The sequence below is a fragment of the Helicoverpa zea genome, chromosome 31, assembly GCF_022581195.2.
Source record: "Helicoverpa zea isolate HzStark_Cry1AcR chromosome 31, ilHelZeax1.1, whole genome shotgun sequence".
Taxonomy (NCBI): domain Eukaryota; kingdom Metazoa; phylum Arthropoda; class Insecta; order Lepidoptera; family Noctuidae; genus Helicoverpa; species Helicoverpa zea.
Window position 1 is genome coordinate 2,215,484 of NC_061482.1, and position 15,011 is coordinate 2,230,494.

The 15,011-nt window shown below is 36.8% G+C and overlaps 1 protein-coding gene across 1 annotated transcript in view; it reads right to left on the reverse strand.

The window, feature by feature from the left end:
- The window catches only part of LOC124644741, a 112,311-nt gene that overhangs the window by 74,673 nt on the left and 22,627 nt on the right, over window positions 1-15,011 (reverse strand). The gene's annotated exons all lie outside the window — the stretch shown is intronic.

A 15,011-nucleotide genomic window follows, 5' to 3' on the forward strand; every position in this document is an offset into this window, starting at 1 on the left:
ATAGTGTCTTTACTAAGCAAGTGGGTAATTCAATAGTTTTTAAAATAATATAAAGAAATAGATCTAAATTGTAATAAAAATGATCTACGAATATGATAAATGCAGTACTTTCTTGACGATGCTACCTAAAAGAGAGCGATAAATTATGCTCAAGAATTTTCAATTTAAAAATGAATGAATGAAAAGTCTTATCAATAAAAATACAAATGAATAAAGCTGAAAACTGGTGCTGCTAAAAAGCGATGGGATAAAAATTTAAAATAGAAAAACCTTTTTCTCAAAATAATGTCTGCAAATATCCCTTGCAGTTTTGCCTCATAAACTTTGATATGCTGATAACAATCTCAAGTCATCGGTACTAGAGCCTTAGCCATAGGTGCACACCCGTGGCTAAAGTTATGTGAAACCTATATCTCATAGGTTATTTTTCTAGTTAGGTGTAGCCGTACTTCGAGCTTCGAGTTACAATGTTAAAATAACATGTTGAGTAAGTTCAACAACCACAGCAATAACACCATCAGTCTAACTCCTCTACCGTTCTAACCATTAATAAGTCAAAGATTCCCATTTGCATATCCTCATCAGACTACACGACACAGAACGTTGCTGTGTCACGGCACAATCAACGCCTTAACGTCTGACAAAGCGGAGTGCAAGGCGAATAATTGAACCTTTGATGTATGTTATTGCCATCAATCCACTTACAGGAGCGTGTCAAGATGTTAATGGCAAAGGATACAAGAGAACTTGCCTGCATCTCATCAGCCTAGCCTTTTCTAACTATCTCATCTATCTAGCCTTTTCCCAGCAGTGAATCGGCTTTCAGTCTAACAGTATAGAGCTTAATACCAGTGATTAACTTGGAGCGACAGCCCTTCTAACTTCATTAATCCAATAACCCGAAAAACCCGATACCCGACTGTCAGACTTTCTGGTTTCTGACTCCCAAGCCGTAGCATAATGGCCTTTCGACACATCTTTGCGACTCATGGAGCTGTTTTTTAGCCATGAGCTCCTCACAAGACAATATTTCAGCATAACAATCATTCTACAGAAGACTTCGTCAGCAATTTATTTGATCTGTGACAAAAACCGACCGATACCTATAGATTTTATTTGGACCCAATTCAAATAGGCACATTCGGGTCGCTGGCTTTCTTTTTTAAAAGCCTGAGGGTCTGACGAGAGTTTTTGCGAAATAGTGTCGTTAGCAGAATTCAGAGGCACGTATCGCTATCGATTTAGAGGTGCAACGCTTCATATTCGAATTTGATACGTGAAAAATGGTGGCTGGGTGTTGACAGCAGTTTACATAACTAGGACTTTTATATGTTCACTTTAAACACTGACAAAAAAAAACCAAAATGATAAATTATTGCCAAACTCATAAAAAAACGCTCTCCCAGCTCTTTACCCCTATATTTGTGAACAGAATAAAGAACACAAACGATATACAACTCGTTACTATTATACAATAATTGCTCTAACGAACGCAAATAGATGGATGAGCGTCAATACCAGCTTATTTGCCAAGCCACGTTGTTTAGTCACCTGGCTTAAAGGTTACCGTGTACGTACAAATATTCACTGTTAGACAAACATCTTGACAATAGTCTCGTTGCATTCACGGACTAACCTTACCAAATAAGATACATACACACAATCTTAAAAATATGAGAAACAACAGTTAGTATTAGTTTAGACTGTTCAACTAAAAAGTATTATTAAGGGGTTAAACATTAAAAGTAAAAAGAAAGAAATAATGCAGTACAAACAAAATAATTTAAAATATAACAAACTGCAATGGACAGCATGTTTTCTTTTACCATACTCCTCTGTATGCCGTCATCTAACAGATAACGTTCTCTCTAGTCATAAATTATTTATACTTTCACACAATCCATCCATCGTTTCTTTCGTCTTCCTCACAACATGATCCAAATTCCTCCGCATTGCATGAAAAAACCAGCCAAACGCATAGCTTTTCGGTTACCGGTACTACTTTCAAACTTCCTCTTATATACTCATTTCTCACTCGTATCTATTCCAGGAACAAAACGAGGAATGTACATACGAAGCAAAACAGCAGGTCATGTTTTCAATCCGTCAATAATGCAGATGGCACGTTCGGTAAATTCCATCTTGCAGTTTCAAATGGATGAGATAAAAGGGGATTAGCCTGTCACACATGCTATTCCCAGCTGAATTAATCAGTACACATGGGATTATACAGACTTATATAGGAGCTTGCAGATGCAACTTGTTGATAATTCGATTAGTTTCCGAACTAACTTTAGTGCATTCGAAATTAGAACGTGGGAATCTGTTGATAAAAGAGTAAATTAAACCTGGATCAGAGACTAGACTACCATGTCAATAGCTGAACTTGACAATTGCATAAAAAAGTCAATCCAAGACTAGAAAATTGGATCGAAATTCCGGTTTGTCGATTGTTATGTATTGTAAAGCAAAAAGTAAGAAATCGTTTAACATGTCAGAGTCAGATCCTAAATTATGGATTGGTATTCCATATTGTAATCGACCGCAAAAGATCAACTTGAACCAACCAAGATCATTAGTACATATATGGAATTAATTCCAAGACCGGAAGAAAAATATTCATATTATTCGAATAACAAAGATATCGTAGGTATTATTTCCATTAGCAGCAGAGCTATCCCATCGCAATTTACCTGCCACCTTGGCATCGCGATGTCTTTGTTCACGGACGGCTTACGGACGACCTAAATAGCAGCCTCTGTGAGGCTCTTCCACGTTAGGTGAGATAGCATGCGATTATTATCACTTTTACCTTAACTAGGGACCATGGCTTCGCACGGGTGCAATGCCTATAGACTTCCCCTTTAATCATGCTATCTATTAAAAAAAAAACCATCTAAAATCCGTGGCGTAGTTTTGATTAAGCATATATGGCATATAGGGACAGAAAAAGCGACTTCGTTTCATACTATGTAGTATGTAGTGATAAACGTCACTTTATTTTGGTGCATTGATAAGTCAACCTGTGTCGTTGCTTCTAAAATAGTTTTTTTGTTTGTTTTTAGGCTCCGAAGCTGCTGAACCTAGTTGAAAAAATTATTTCACTCTAGGGAAGCTACACTCTTCCCGAATAACATAGGCTGTATTTTATCCCCGTAGTTCCTAAGAGGCGGAGATAAAACCGCGGAAAATTGGCATTAAAAATAAATATATCGTTTAGTATTCGTATTGATAACTCCAACGATGCAGGTTTCGTGAATGTGCATTATTTAGTTGACAAGTAAAATCTATACCGTCACGTTTACATATTAGAATTCAATTATCATAATGTATGTATGTAAGTCATTATTGATGTAAATAGTCGTGATTCATTCGCAGTATGCCTTTCTTACTGATTGAATGTTGTCTATGAATGTCAGTTGGAAATAAATAGGCGTGAACTCGCGCATTCCTGGCGACATTAAAAGTGATAGAAATTAAACAAGATTAGATTTTCAGAACCGTTGCAAAGAGATTATTATTGTTTTTTTTTTTCTATCGCTCCTTGCATATGTATTTTATTTACAGAGTCACTGTTTCCCGGGTTTCATGCGCATTTCGTATCGTTCATTTACTTAATAAAATATCACACTCCCGAATAATGGAGAGCCTGATATAACCCCCTGTCAAGACACAAAATAATATGAATTAAGTATATACAAGTATAGATTTCAAGTTATTATTTCCATATCTATTCGTTACAATTCAATGTAACTGACAATCAGTGGTTTACAGAGAAGAATTACCTATCTGCCCACCTACACTGTTACCTGTGCAACCCGATACTCCTAGCAAGACTTGTCAGCATTTCTGGCTTCTTACTACCCTTATCTACCAAAGATGTTCAAATTACCAGACCCAACAATTTAACGTTCCTTTCAAAACACTTTATAGAAAAACAAAAAGCACCAATTAAAATAGAAAACATGTTTTAATCTCGAGAATATTAAGTACAAATACAAAATGAGAAAACATTGTTTAATCTCGAGAATAATAAGTACAAATACAAAAACTAAAATGAGAAAACATTGTTTAATATCTAGAACACCTGTTTTCTAATTAATATTTTCTCAGTGCAAACAATTTGTGTCGATACTAGAGAATATCGATGTTACTGAAGCTGAACTATGTACTCTGAAATAATTATCGCTTGAAGTGTTGCTGGTGCAAAAGTATTCGTATTATAAAGTTTCCCTGATGGTGTTAACAAAGAATGTGTATTATAATTGTTCGTAGTTAACTAGCTTAGAAGATATTTAATAGAGAGTTGAATATAGAGTGGCACTTTCTTTAATAATTTTATGTAGGGTTTTAAAACTTTTTAGTTATCTATCTAGGTTTTTCCTACGGTATACGTTATGGTGCAGCTGAAAATCTGGGTTTCCCAAGATTATATTAAGAATATAGGGTGTTTGGTTACTTTAGAAATAATACTACATTCTTTTACTCCAGACAGCTTATTTTGGATAAAAAGACATGGTAAACTTAACCTAAACGTAACTCGATAGAGCTAGGCCGCATTTATACTACCACGCCAAAAGTGAGTACTGAGCTGATTTGTATCAATTTTGGCACACAAATAGTCTAGAGTCAGAGAAAAGACAAAAGATACTTTTAATCCGGATGTAAGAAGTAATACCGGACGCAGATAAAACCACGGGAAACCGCTAGTAATAAAATATTTACATTTCCAAGTTCGCTGCATACAAATACTGTATTAATTTCTTTAATTAAGCAATTAACTAGCAAATGCAATCGCACCTGTAGGTATTCTTAATCGCCTGTATATTTCCTACGGCTTTAATAACAATTGATAAATAAATAATCATAATTATTCAATCTGTTGCCGCAGTGTTTTGTTTTGTTCTTACTTACTGGCATCTACATAAACTAGTTTCGATAATCTAATATTAGGAACCGGTTAAGAGAGTAGATGTCAGATTCGCCTACGAAGGGTCTTGTGATTCTGACATACCTATTTGAAATTCATTGTAAAAAAACGTTAATACGTTTTTAACTGTTAGACGTTTTTAAGTGTAATAACTTATCGTTACATCATTTCATTATCCTGATGGCTTTACGGTCTGACGTCATCAAACAAGTGTCAATATTTCTAGGCAAATCATCTTTCATACAATACAACTACCTTTGGTTGTTCCCTTCCTGTATATGTACACATCAATTATCTTCATACCACCCTAATTAAATTACACAACAATAAAACCAAATAGGTTATAGGTATCACAGACAAACAGGTGCCTCGATGAGAAGGCCTAGTGGCCCTTTATAAAGTTTTATGTAAGTTAGCGACAAAATAACATCGTATTAATAACATTGCTATATCACTATGAAAGTTAAAAAAACGAATATACTCAAATCCGGTTCATATCTTAACAACAATTTTATTAACTTGTTTGATTGCTATCTCCCTTAACGCACAATGATGTTAGTTTAAGATAGTATGGGTTACCATATTATATGAGACTTGCTGTATCACCCGCGGTATCATCCGTGCGAAACTTCTTCCCGTACCCGGATAAAACATAGCCCATGGTCAGCGCAGATAGTGTAGCTTCCTAACAGTGAAAGAATTGTTCAAATCAGTTCGGTAGTTTCTGAGTTTGTTCGATTCAAACAAACAGTCAAATCTTTCCTCTCTATACAATAGTATGAAAGGTTAGATAAGTTTTGTGACATAACAATATATTTACACGTACGATAAAATGCTTTGACTAGATTTTCTTCAAGTGCTACCTACTTTATGCGAATTAAAACGGGGAAAACCATGGTCTAAAACCTAGTAGCTAAATAAAGAAGATCTGCATGTACGACACATAGTTAGCATGCATAATAATGACTGTTTCCGCATTTAACTGCAATCATCGTCTAAAATGAAACTCGTGTAACGTTACGCGAAAGATCTGACTCATATTCAACTAAATGTAAAGTTATCTTCAGCTTCAGAACCCAATCTTAAGGACACGGTTATAAAAATAGAAGCAGATTGAATTACCATCCAAAAAAATCTCCGAACAATCGAGAAAACGTGCTTAAGAATAAGTATGAACAATTTGAAGCCACAAATAGATATTTACCAAAAATGATAAAAATACTTCTATTTGAATCACATCCTCATATTTCCATAACCAGTCCGTTGTCATGGATAGAACCGGGCCAATAAAAATTGTAGGAAACCGCGATAATATCAACAGTTTATTGTCCTTTATAGCTCGTAACGTTGAAGTAGTTTTTAAACAGGCTTAAAAGTGATACAAGCAAAATATGATCCTAAGCTCAAGATACTTAAGCTACGTGAAGATACCAAATTGCAGACTAGGACAAAAATAGACTATGCCACACATACATTTGACAGATCACACACGACTATCATACTTGTGACACTTCCCACTACACTACTAAACTACCATCACCTATTTACAACTTAAAAATACCATCACTTGCAATTTGTGTACTTAGGGGTGTCGCTACTGGTAAACACACATCTATCGGAGCCGAAGCCGACGAACGTGCCAAACGTATCCAATTTTACTTTTTATCCAAATCGAACGCGCCGAAGAAATCGTTTATATTTCCTTTATATACGTCGCAACGCAACAGCTGACTGCATCTGACGTCATCAGAACTCCTCTGTCATTTATGGGGTTCATCTAGATTCGGGCGATTTGACGAGCACAAGTGTGCAACGCTTCACAAGATCTCATAAAATGACAAAAAAATTATCGTTCGAATCTTTCGGCGCGTTCGATTCCGTAGATGTTCTTTCACCAATCGAATACTAAGGCACAACCAATATCACAAAAACGCGTGACCACAGCAATGCTTCTGAAACTTAAAACAGTCGGACTCACGTCTCCCACAAACCATGGAAATATACCTGAAGATGACATGTTGAAAGCATCACCCTTTTAACCAACCCACAAAGCGTATATTCAATGTTTAAAGGCAACCACGCCTTGTCAAGTCTTCGCTTGCACTGGGGTCTCATGGCAAGCATCGCTGAGCCTATTGTGAAGAACTATCCAGTTACAATTGTTGGTTTTTCAAACAAACACAAGAAACAATGCAGTCTGTTAACGTATTTTAGGCTGCCTTGTGACAGACCTTGACAACTTCTCGTAGCTTACAAATTCGATTTGTAAGAGAATTCGTTTTTTATGGAAATTCTGAAACGTTTTAGTCTCGAGAGTCCTATTTAATTAGAGACTAACAATGACCCAATTAACCTAGGCAGAAAGATAGTTACACCAGAATTAAGTCCAGGCTTAATTTGAACTATTTCTTTAAGAAAAAAACATTACGATTTCCTTTAAAAAGATTAATAAAAACCGATAGTTTGGATTGTAGCTTCAGGATTATTGACCCATATCTCTTTCATAAATCGAGGTTTGTACAATTGGCTATTTGAAAATGGAACTGATGCAATGCTACAAAGGACCAATAAATTGCATTATGATGTGCAGTGCCTTATACGTTTACGTACTTAGAAGTTTGAGTTCCCAAGGAGCTGATTTCCCCACCGGGATAAAAAGTAGCCTATTTCTTTCCTACCTGGGTACCAAGTTTAATTTAAATCAGTTAAGCAGCTTTGGCGTGAACGCCAAACTCACAGATTTTAGAATTTTTAAATAAGATAGTAACGATTAGACAGAATATGCCCAGAGCCTGAAAAAGGTACTTTTTATGTCAGGAGCAACTCTCATCGGACGCGAATGATACTGCGGAGACCAGGTAATTAAAAAAAAAGATATTTCATTATAAGCATTGTTGCTTATCTGTTTGATAAATTGACTAATCCCTTGTTGATTGTTATCAATATCCGCATTGTAAAGGTCATGCGAAAGTTAATCAAACACGAGTGAAAATTAGATTGAATTGTTAAGAGAGATAACGAAATAGGCCAGTTTATATTATTATAGCGCTAATTATTAAAACATGAAGAGGTATCTTATTAACACGCTTATTTATATAGACAAGAATCGTTAGTATAAATAAAGTGGGCACACAATTGCCTTAGGCTACTTGTTTTTAATTGAACAGTCATGACAATACAATAGTAAAATAAAACAATGTTTCATATAAAAATATACTCATAGGATATCATAATTTAATCCTTTTCTCAACTATGTAGGGATCGACTTTCAGTCTAACCAGATGCAGCTGAGTACCAGTGTTTACAGTTTACACGGAGCGACTGCCTATCTGACCTAGATATCCGGGCAACCTACTGACTTTCATACCGTCCGGCCCGAAATCGGATATCGGAGATACATATTTTACACATTTTACTTCCCCTGATATCGGGTCGGCGCCCGACACTGATATTGGATCGACTAGTGTGAAAGGTACGTTTTGAATTCTTGCTCCTAGCATGTGACTGTGACTGCACGTGCTGCTGCCGCTTGCTTCCAAAACGCTTTTTGCCGCTCTCTATCTTTTTTATAACGACGTCAAAAATCATCAAATTACCCCCCTCCCGCTGTTAGAAGCGGTGAGGGAGTGTCAGACTCTTACTGACTAAAAACCGTCGTGTTCTGTCATTGGCCTTTTATGTACCAGAGCTGCGGTAACTCTTTCGAACAATCTCGCAGCTAAGCAGTAGTGCAGATGCGGTCGAGTTCATGCAGTCGCGGCATGAGCGTGCGGTCGGCAACATGAATTCAAAACGTACCTTAACAGGGATTCTTTCAAGAGATTTTAGCTTGACCGTTTAGATCACATTACGTTTTTACCTAAGTACAGCTGATATCGACCACAAATGTTAATCTAAGGTTAGCAGACATTAACACTTCGAGGTCACACAAATAGACAACAATATAGGAAATGATAAGAGATAGAAACGTACTATGTATACATGTGTATCGTGACATACTACGCCTTCGTTATTTAGACTTAGATATATTTACTTTGTGATAAAATGTTAGAGAAAAACTGAAAAATATCATGAAACGACAAAAACGTTAGATATTATAAAGGTATGTTTGTTATTCTTCACGCGCAAATGGGCGAACGAATTTTGACAGAACTAGGCAGTAAAACACATGGGATATTTTTTATCCAGGTACGGGAAGCAGTTTCCTGAGCAGCCAGATGAAACCACTGGCATTACCTATGTAGTAATAATACAAAACAAGCGCTATTTGTGAGGAAAACCTTGAATGGGTAAAACGGTGGCTGGTTATTATTAACAAATTGATCGTCAATCATGATAACACGAAAACTAAGCGATAAGATCGCAGTGTTTTCCGACCAAATGACTTTATCGAATCTCGTGCGTTTTACAATCACGGCTTCTGGTATAAAAAACTTGGTAAGTGCGCTTCAGACTTGCACACTCACTGACTAAAGGCTACAACCTTCCCGAGTAACTCAGGCTTTATTTTATCCCGGTACGGACAGTAGTGTCTTCGGTAAGACTTACTACTTATGAAGACGCGGGAAAACGGCAAATAGGTATAATAAAATACCACGTTATCATACACATAGTTTTCATTATTGTTGTTATAGCAGCAACAATAAGTAATACATCATCTGTAAAAAGAGTTATGAAATACAGCCTGTTGACAGACGGGCGTATTAAAGAACTGCGAAGTCATAGAACTAGGGTACCGTTTTTCCCTTTGAGTATATAACCCTAAAAACATTACAATCATAGCTTCTCTATATACTCGTAGCATCGTAAACAAATTTCGTCACGATACACCTGTCGTGCGGATCGTAGCTTGTAGTTTATCAACACAATTTGCATGTACGAATAATGCGTGTTACTCGGACATAGGCGTCAACAAGTTTACGTATTCGTAACATGAATAAAGTTTACCTTTTGAGGTGGTAACATGAAAATAGTCAGTTGGGTCATGGGGCTATCGTCACACTAAATGTCGAGGAAAAGGTGACACAGCTTTGTAAATTGTTTACTTTAGAAAATAATTTTTTCATGAGTAACACTACATAGGAAAATTTTCAGCATTGTCTAACCGACTTCTCAGAAAGAAGTGTGTTCTCAGTTCAGGTGTTTGTATGATTGTTATTAAGTACGTATATTTGTCTGTTAACCGATTTCCAAAAAGTTCACAATCCGGAAAACTCATACCTAATAGTGTAGGGTCTTTAATAACATCACTTTAAACTACCAGATACCATGACTTTCAACCAAAGTTAAATTATTCATTCAACTAAAAACAACTCATACAATAGTTACATCAAAAATGCAAAACGATTTTCCATACAAATGGTGTCTATATGCAAAATTCTGTGTGACTACCGTAGAACAAAGTGATCATCAATCACCATTCAGAGCTCACGGTCGATCCAGATTGACAATTGAATTTAATTTCAACTAGCCGTTTTCCCGCGGTTTCACCCGCCTCCCGTGGGAATTACTACCCGTAACGAGGTAAAATATAGCCTACGTTACTCACAGATAATGTAGCTTTCTAATGGTGAAGGAGTTTTTAAAATCAGTCCAGTAGTTTTTCAGTTACAAACAAACAATTTTCCTCTTTTAAATAAGTATAGAAGTAAAGATATCTACGTACTGTCTCTATGCTTAACTTATTGTTAAGATTTCGGGATCGACAGGTTAAGTCTTCTGTTTCGAAATCGAGGCCACATGACAATAGGGAACAAAGGTACCACGCATTGCCAAAATAACTTGTAGGCATATGTTGTAATGTAGTACATAAGACTTACTTATCAGTGATATATCAATAACGCCATTATCAATGCGCTGATTGCATTAAGCTATATAATAAGTACTGAAGAGCAATAAAACCACTTCAAATTGAAACGTCCTGTCGTCGGTTATCGGCATATTCAATTTAAAATGAACTGATTGTGTGTTGGGCTCGAATTACTGGGGATATGTTGCATTATCGGTTTTAGCACAGGACTGTTTTGGCAAACCATTGGAAAAAGTATTAAAATTGGTGTTAGACACTTGATAAAGTTGGCCTAGAATACTACGTCGTTTACCTTTTCTCAACAGCGCGTAGGCAGACAGCAAGAAATACAAACTAATGGTCATTGTTAAATTCAATATATATATTATAATAAAATTCAATGTTATCATGTATTTAAAAAACACAACATGAAACACTGCGCATATCAAAGCAACATAATACAGCGATTAAAATGTCATAATTTATGTTTCAATCTCGATATCAGGCGGACTTTATAAATCAAACATTTGATTTTAAAAATTTTCGCGTGGTTTGCAATGTCGAACCAAAATAGATATAATTTATGATCGTATCTATACTTAGTCAATAATAATTAACCCCATGTTATAAGGATGTAATCAACTAAAATAGATATATACCCTAAGCGGTTATTGATCTTTAAGACATTGTGGTTTTTACAAACATTATTTGTTGATAATAACATGAATATAATCAAAAATACCTGTTGATTCGATTGTTGCTGTTGATGATACTGTGCCACCAGCCTAATACCACTCAACTCCAAGGACCTGGGATCCAAAGACCGACTACGAGGCTTTTCCGAATAAAACACATCTTCGTCCCTTTTCCCTTTCTTCCACCTAAAATAGTTAGCCATATCGGCCCATTCACTGTCACAAACACTAACACTTGTTCACATGAAACGTTCAGCACGCGCTATTGTAGTTTGCATATTTTAGTAGAACCGTGGAGATTAGACCGCGGAGGCATCTCTGTAGGTACTGAGAGATAACGTCGCCGTCACGAGACGTTATTGTTATGCAACGCCAGTGTGTAAGCGACCGATATCCGATAGTAGCAAGCGGTTCCGGAACTGGGAACTAGGAACTAGATGAAACAGCTTGCCTGATCTGACCGGTGACTCCGAACGCACCCGCCGCCCAAGTGCTCGCGAACACACTCACATTATTTGTCACAACTTAACACTTACACATCACTACATTATTGGTCAATGAAATCGTGATATCGCAATTTAGAATATAGATATTTTTAGCGGCCGACATCGTACAATCGAAAGTGAAATATCTTCGATATTTAGCGTCAATTATCGCGGGTGATTACGTTTGGCATGTTCGCGGGTGTTTTGAGTATAAATGTTCGTTAATTAGTGCAGGATGGAGTGCGCTAGACAGGACGAGCGTACGTTATCTAGATGGGCTAGTCCGCGTAACACAGGGTAATCACGAATGTAGTTTACTAGTAAACAAGTCTCGCACGAGTCCATACAAAAGAGTAGGTGATGTAATCAGATCAATTTAAGGAAAAACGTTTAGAAATAACAGAATAATTGCACGTTGCATGATGATATCGAATTACAGATGCAAATGAATACAATCGTTTTATAAAATTGTAATTTAAACCAATCATTTGCCTGGGGGCTCCCATTAAGATGAACGAACCATTTTATGAATTATTTATAGACCTATCCAGATAATAAATTAAAATTAAAGTGTCTAGTGTTGATGGGTACTTAAATCATAGCTTTTCTCAATTGTTGTATATCTGGCAGATTATTATTGTATAAGCGAGAAATGTAAACGCTCATTCTAATTCATAAGCAAAACTAAAAAGTAACTACAACAAGACACGTCCAGGGTGTCACAGTCGAGGAGCTTTTGTTTTTAATTAAATCAATCATAAAGTTAAGGAACTCTTGGCCCTGTCGGTCAGGGGAAAGGCGACTATGTATCATAACGAGACCCTCCAAGTTTCCGTACTACCGTACTACTGTTACTTAGCCACGATCTCCTCTGTCTTTAGTCCAAACAAAGATATCAGCTCAAAATTATCGTTAAACTTTTCGGTGCTATTTCCATCTCACAGTCTAATGAAAAAGGTCATGAAACTACCTGTTCCAGACGCAATCAAAATATCAAACGTTCACGATCAAATTGCTGGTTGACGGCAAATCGTGTATACTCCGTTTACGAGGTATAGTTACCAACGTGGAGAACAAAATGACGAACGGAGATGTCATAACGCAAAATCTATTAAGTGGCGTCCCTAAAAATAGGTGTTTGGAAGACAAGGAAAATTACTGGCTACGCCCTGATATGCCTTCTTTGAAATCCGCCCATGTTTTTTAAACCAAATCTCCAATCAATGAAGAGCAATCTTTGACAGATGTGTCAGGAAATTCGAACTCCTCGTTAGTTAACTGATCGTTTTGATCGCGTCCACCGCACGTAGTGCAACTAAAAGAAGGCCTGACCTACCTGCTTTTTGTTTTGAAAAGAAATCATCAAATGACTCCTGCTGTGGTCGCAGCGTGAGGGAGTATCAGAATCATATTGACTAAAACCCACCATGTGCTTTCTTAAGCCCTTTATGTACAAGAGCCACGGTAACCCTTTCGAACAATCCCACAGCCCTGATCTACCTGCCTCATGACATCTCCGCTCATCTTTCCTTCCTCTGTGGTTATCAATGACGGTTTGGTAGAAGTGGGCGGACCATGATATGTAGTACTTTAGGTCCTATTACTACATGAAATGGGTCACGAATACACAAGTCAAGGAACAGATAATCATCATCTTCCGAGCCTTTTCCTAACTATGTTGGGGTCGGCTTCCAGTACCAGTGTTTTACCAGGAGCGACCGCCTATCTGACCCCTTCAACCCAGTTACCCGGGCCGGGCAACCCAATACCTCTTGGTTAGACTGGTGTCAGACTTACTGGCTTCTGACTACCCGTGACGACTGCCAAGGATGTTCAATGACACCAGCCGGGACCTACAGTTTAACGTGCCCTTCGAAACAGTCCGGGAACAGACAAATAGAGAAAATAGTCTTGTCATTTTTCTCAGAATCGGACCTACGATATTGAAAGTTTATTGAATTGTCCCTTTTCGTATGAGAGGTACAGACTGCGGTTATCGAAAATTTACAGCTGGAATAGCCAGTCATGTAATACGACAGCTATAATAGGCCGCATCTAGAATTTTGGCTCCTACTTTTCTAAGCGAATTGCATTAAAAAATTACAACATTTAATAAAAACTAGCTGCACAAAAGACGCGGTACGGCACTTAACAGTAATTCAAGATTAAAACTCCCATTGGCGTGGAAAAATCTGGTAAGTAAACCCAATTTTGATACTCGTCCAAAGTTGTTGAAACCGGCCATAAAATTGCAAATTAAATATCATTTAGTATCCACTGAGAACGTATCAACATAACATCAAACAAATGCTATTTCGAAGACAAACATCACAATTTATGACGCTTTCATGATATGTATCATACTGAGTGTTTTATCTTTTACGAAATTAGATTTCAGAATGACCCTTCTGTTTATTTTATACGTCTATGTTCAAGATTATCTGATATATATTAATGTAGTCATTAGTCATAGTAATCCTTCTTATATTAATCATTTGGGATCCAAACATTACGGATTTTATGTTTCTGCAGTCATAACTAGACATCGGATTACGCGTATATTGCATATGCAAATGCAAAATAATTGCACTTATATATTATTTGTCAATCGTGTCTATCTTGGGGTGCCTCATTTGTGGATTTTTTTGTCGAAAAACTGAGAAAATAAACGTAATTTTAAAAAAAAAATTGATGTGAATATTTTGGGCTTTTGCGTATCTATTTGCATGTATATTTTCGTCATATTGACTATGCATATAATGCAACATCTATTTATAATATATCACGCACATTTATTTTATTGCTGAGGCACCTCAATCGGGTTTCTGCACAGCGACTACGCGCAACGCCCGAGCCGCCATTAAGTTTGGCTCGACTAAAATAGCGGTAAGCACCGACAAATTAACACCGTGTTAAGATATTATTCTGAATCAATGAATTACGAAAAGAAAATAAACAATATTAGTTACCATAGTAAAATCTGGCATGGAGCCGAAATCATTTGCCAATTCTATTAGGAAGTTAAAAATATTCTGTTTACTACTTGCAAGTCGTCTTGGCCTAGTGGGTAAAGAACCATCCTCTCGAGTAAGAGGGCGCGGGTTCGATTCCAG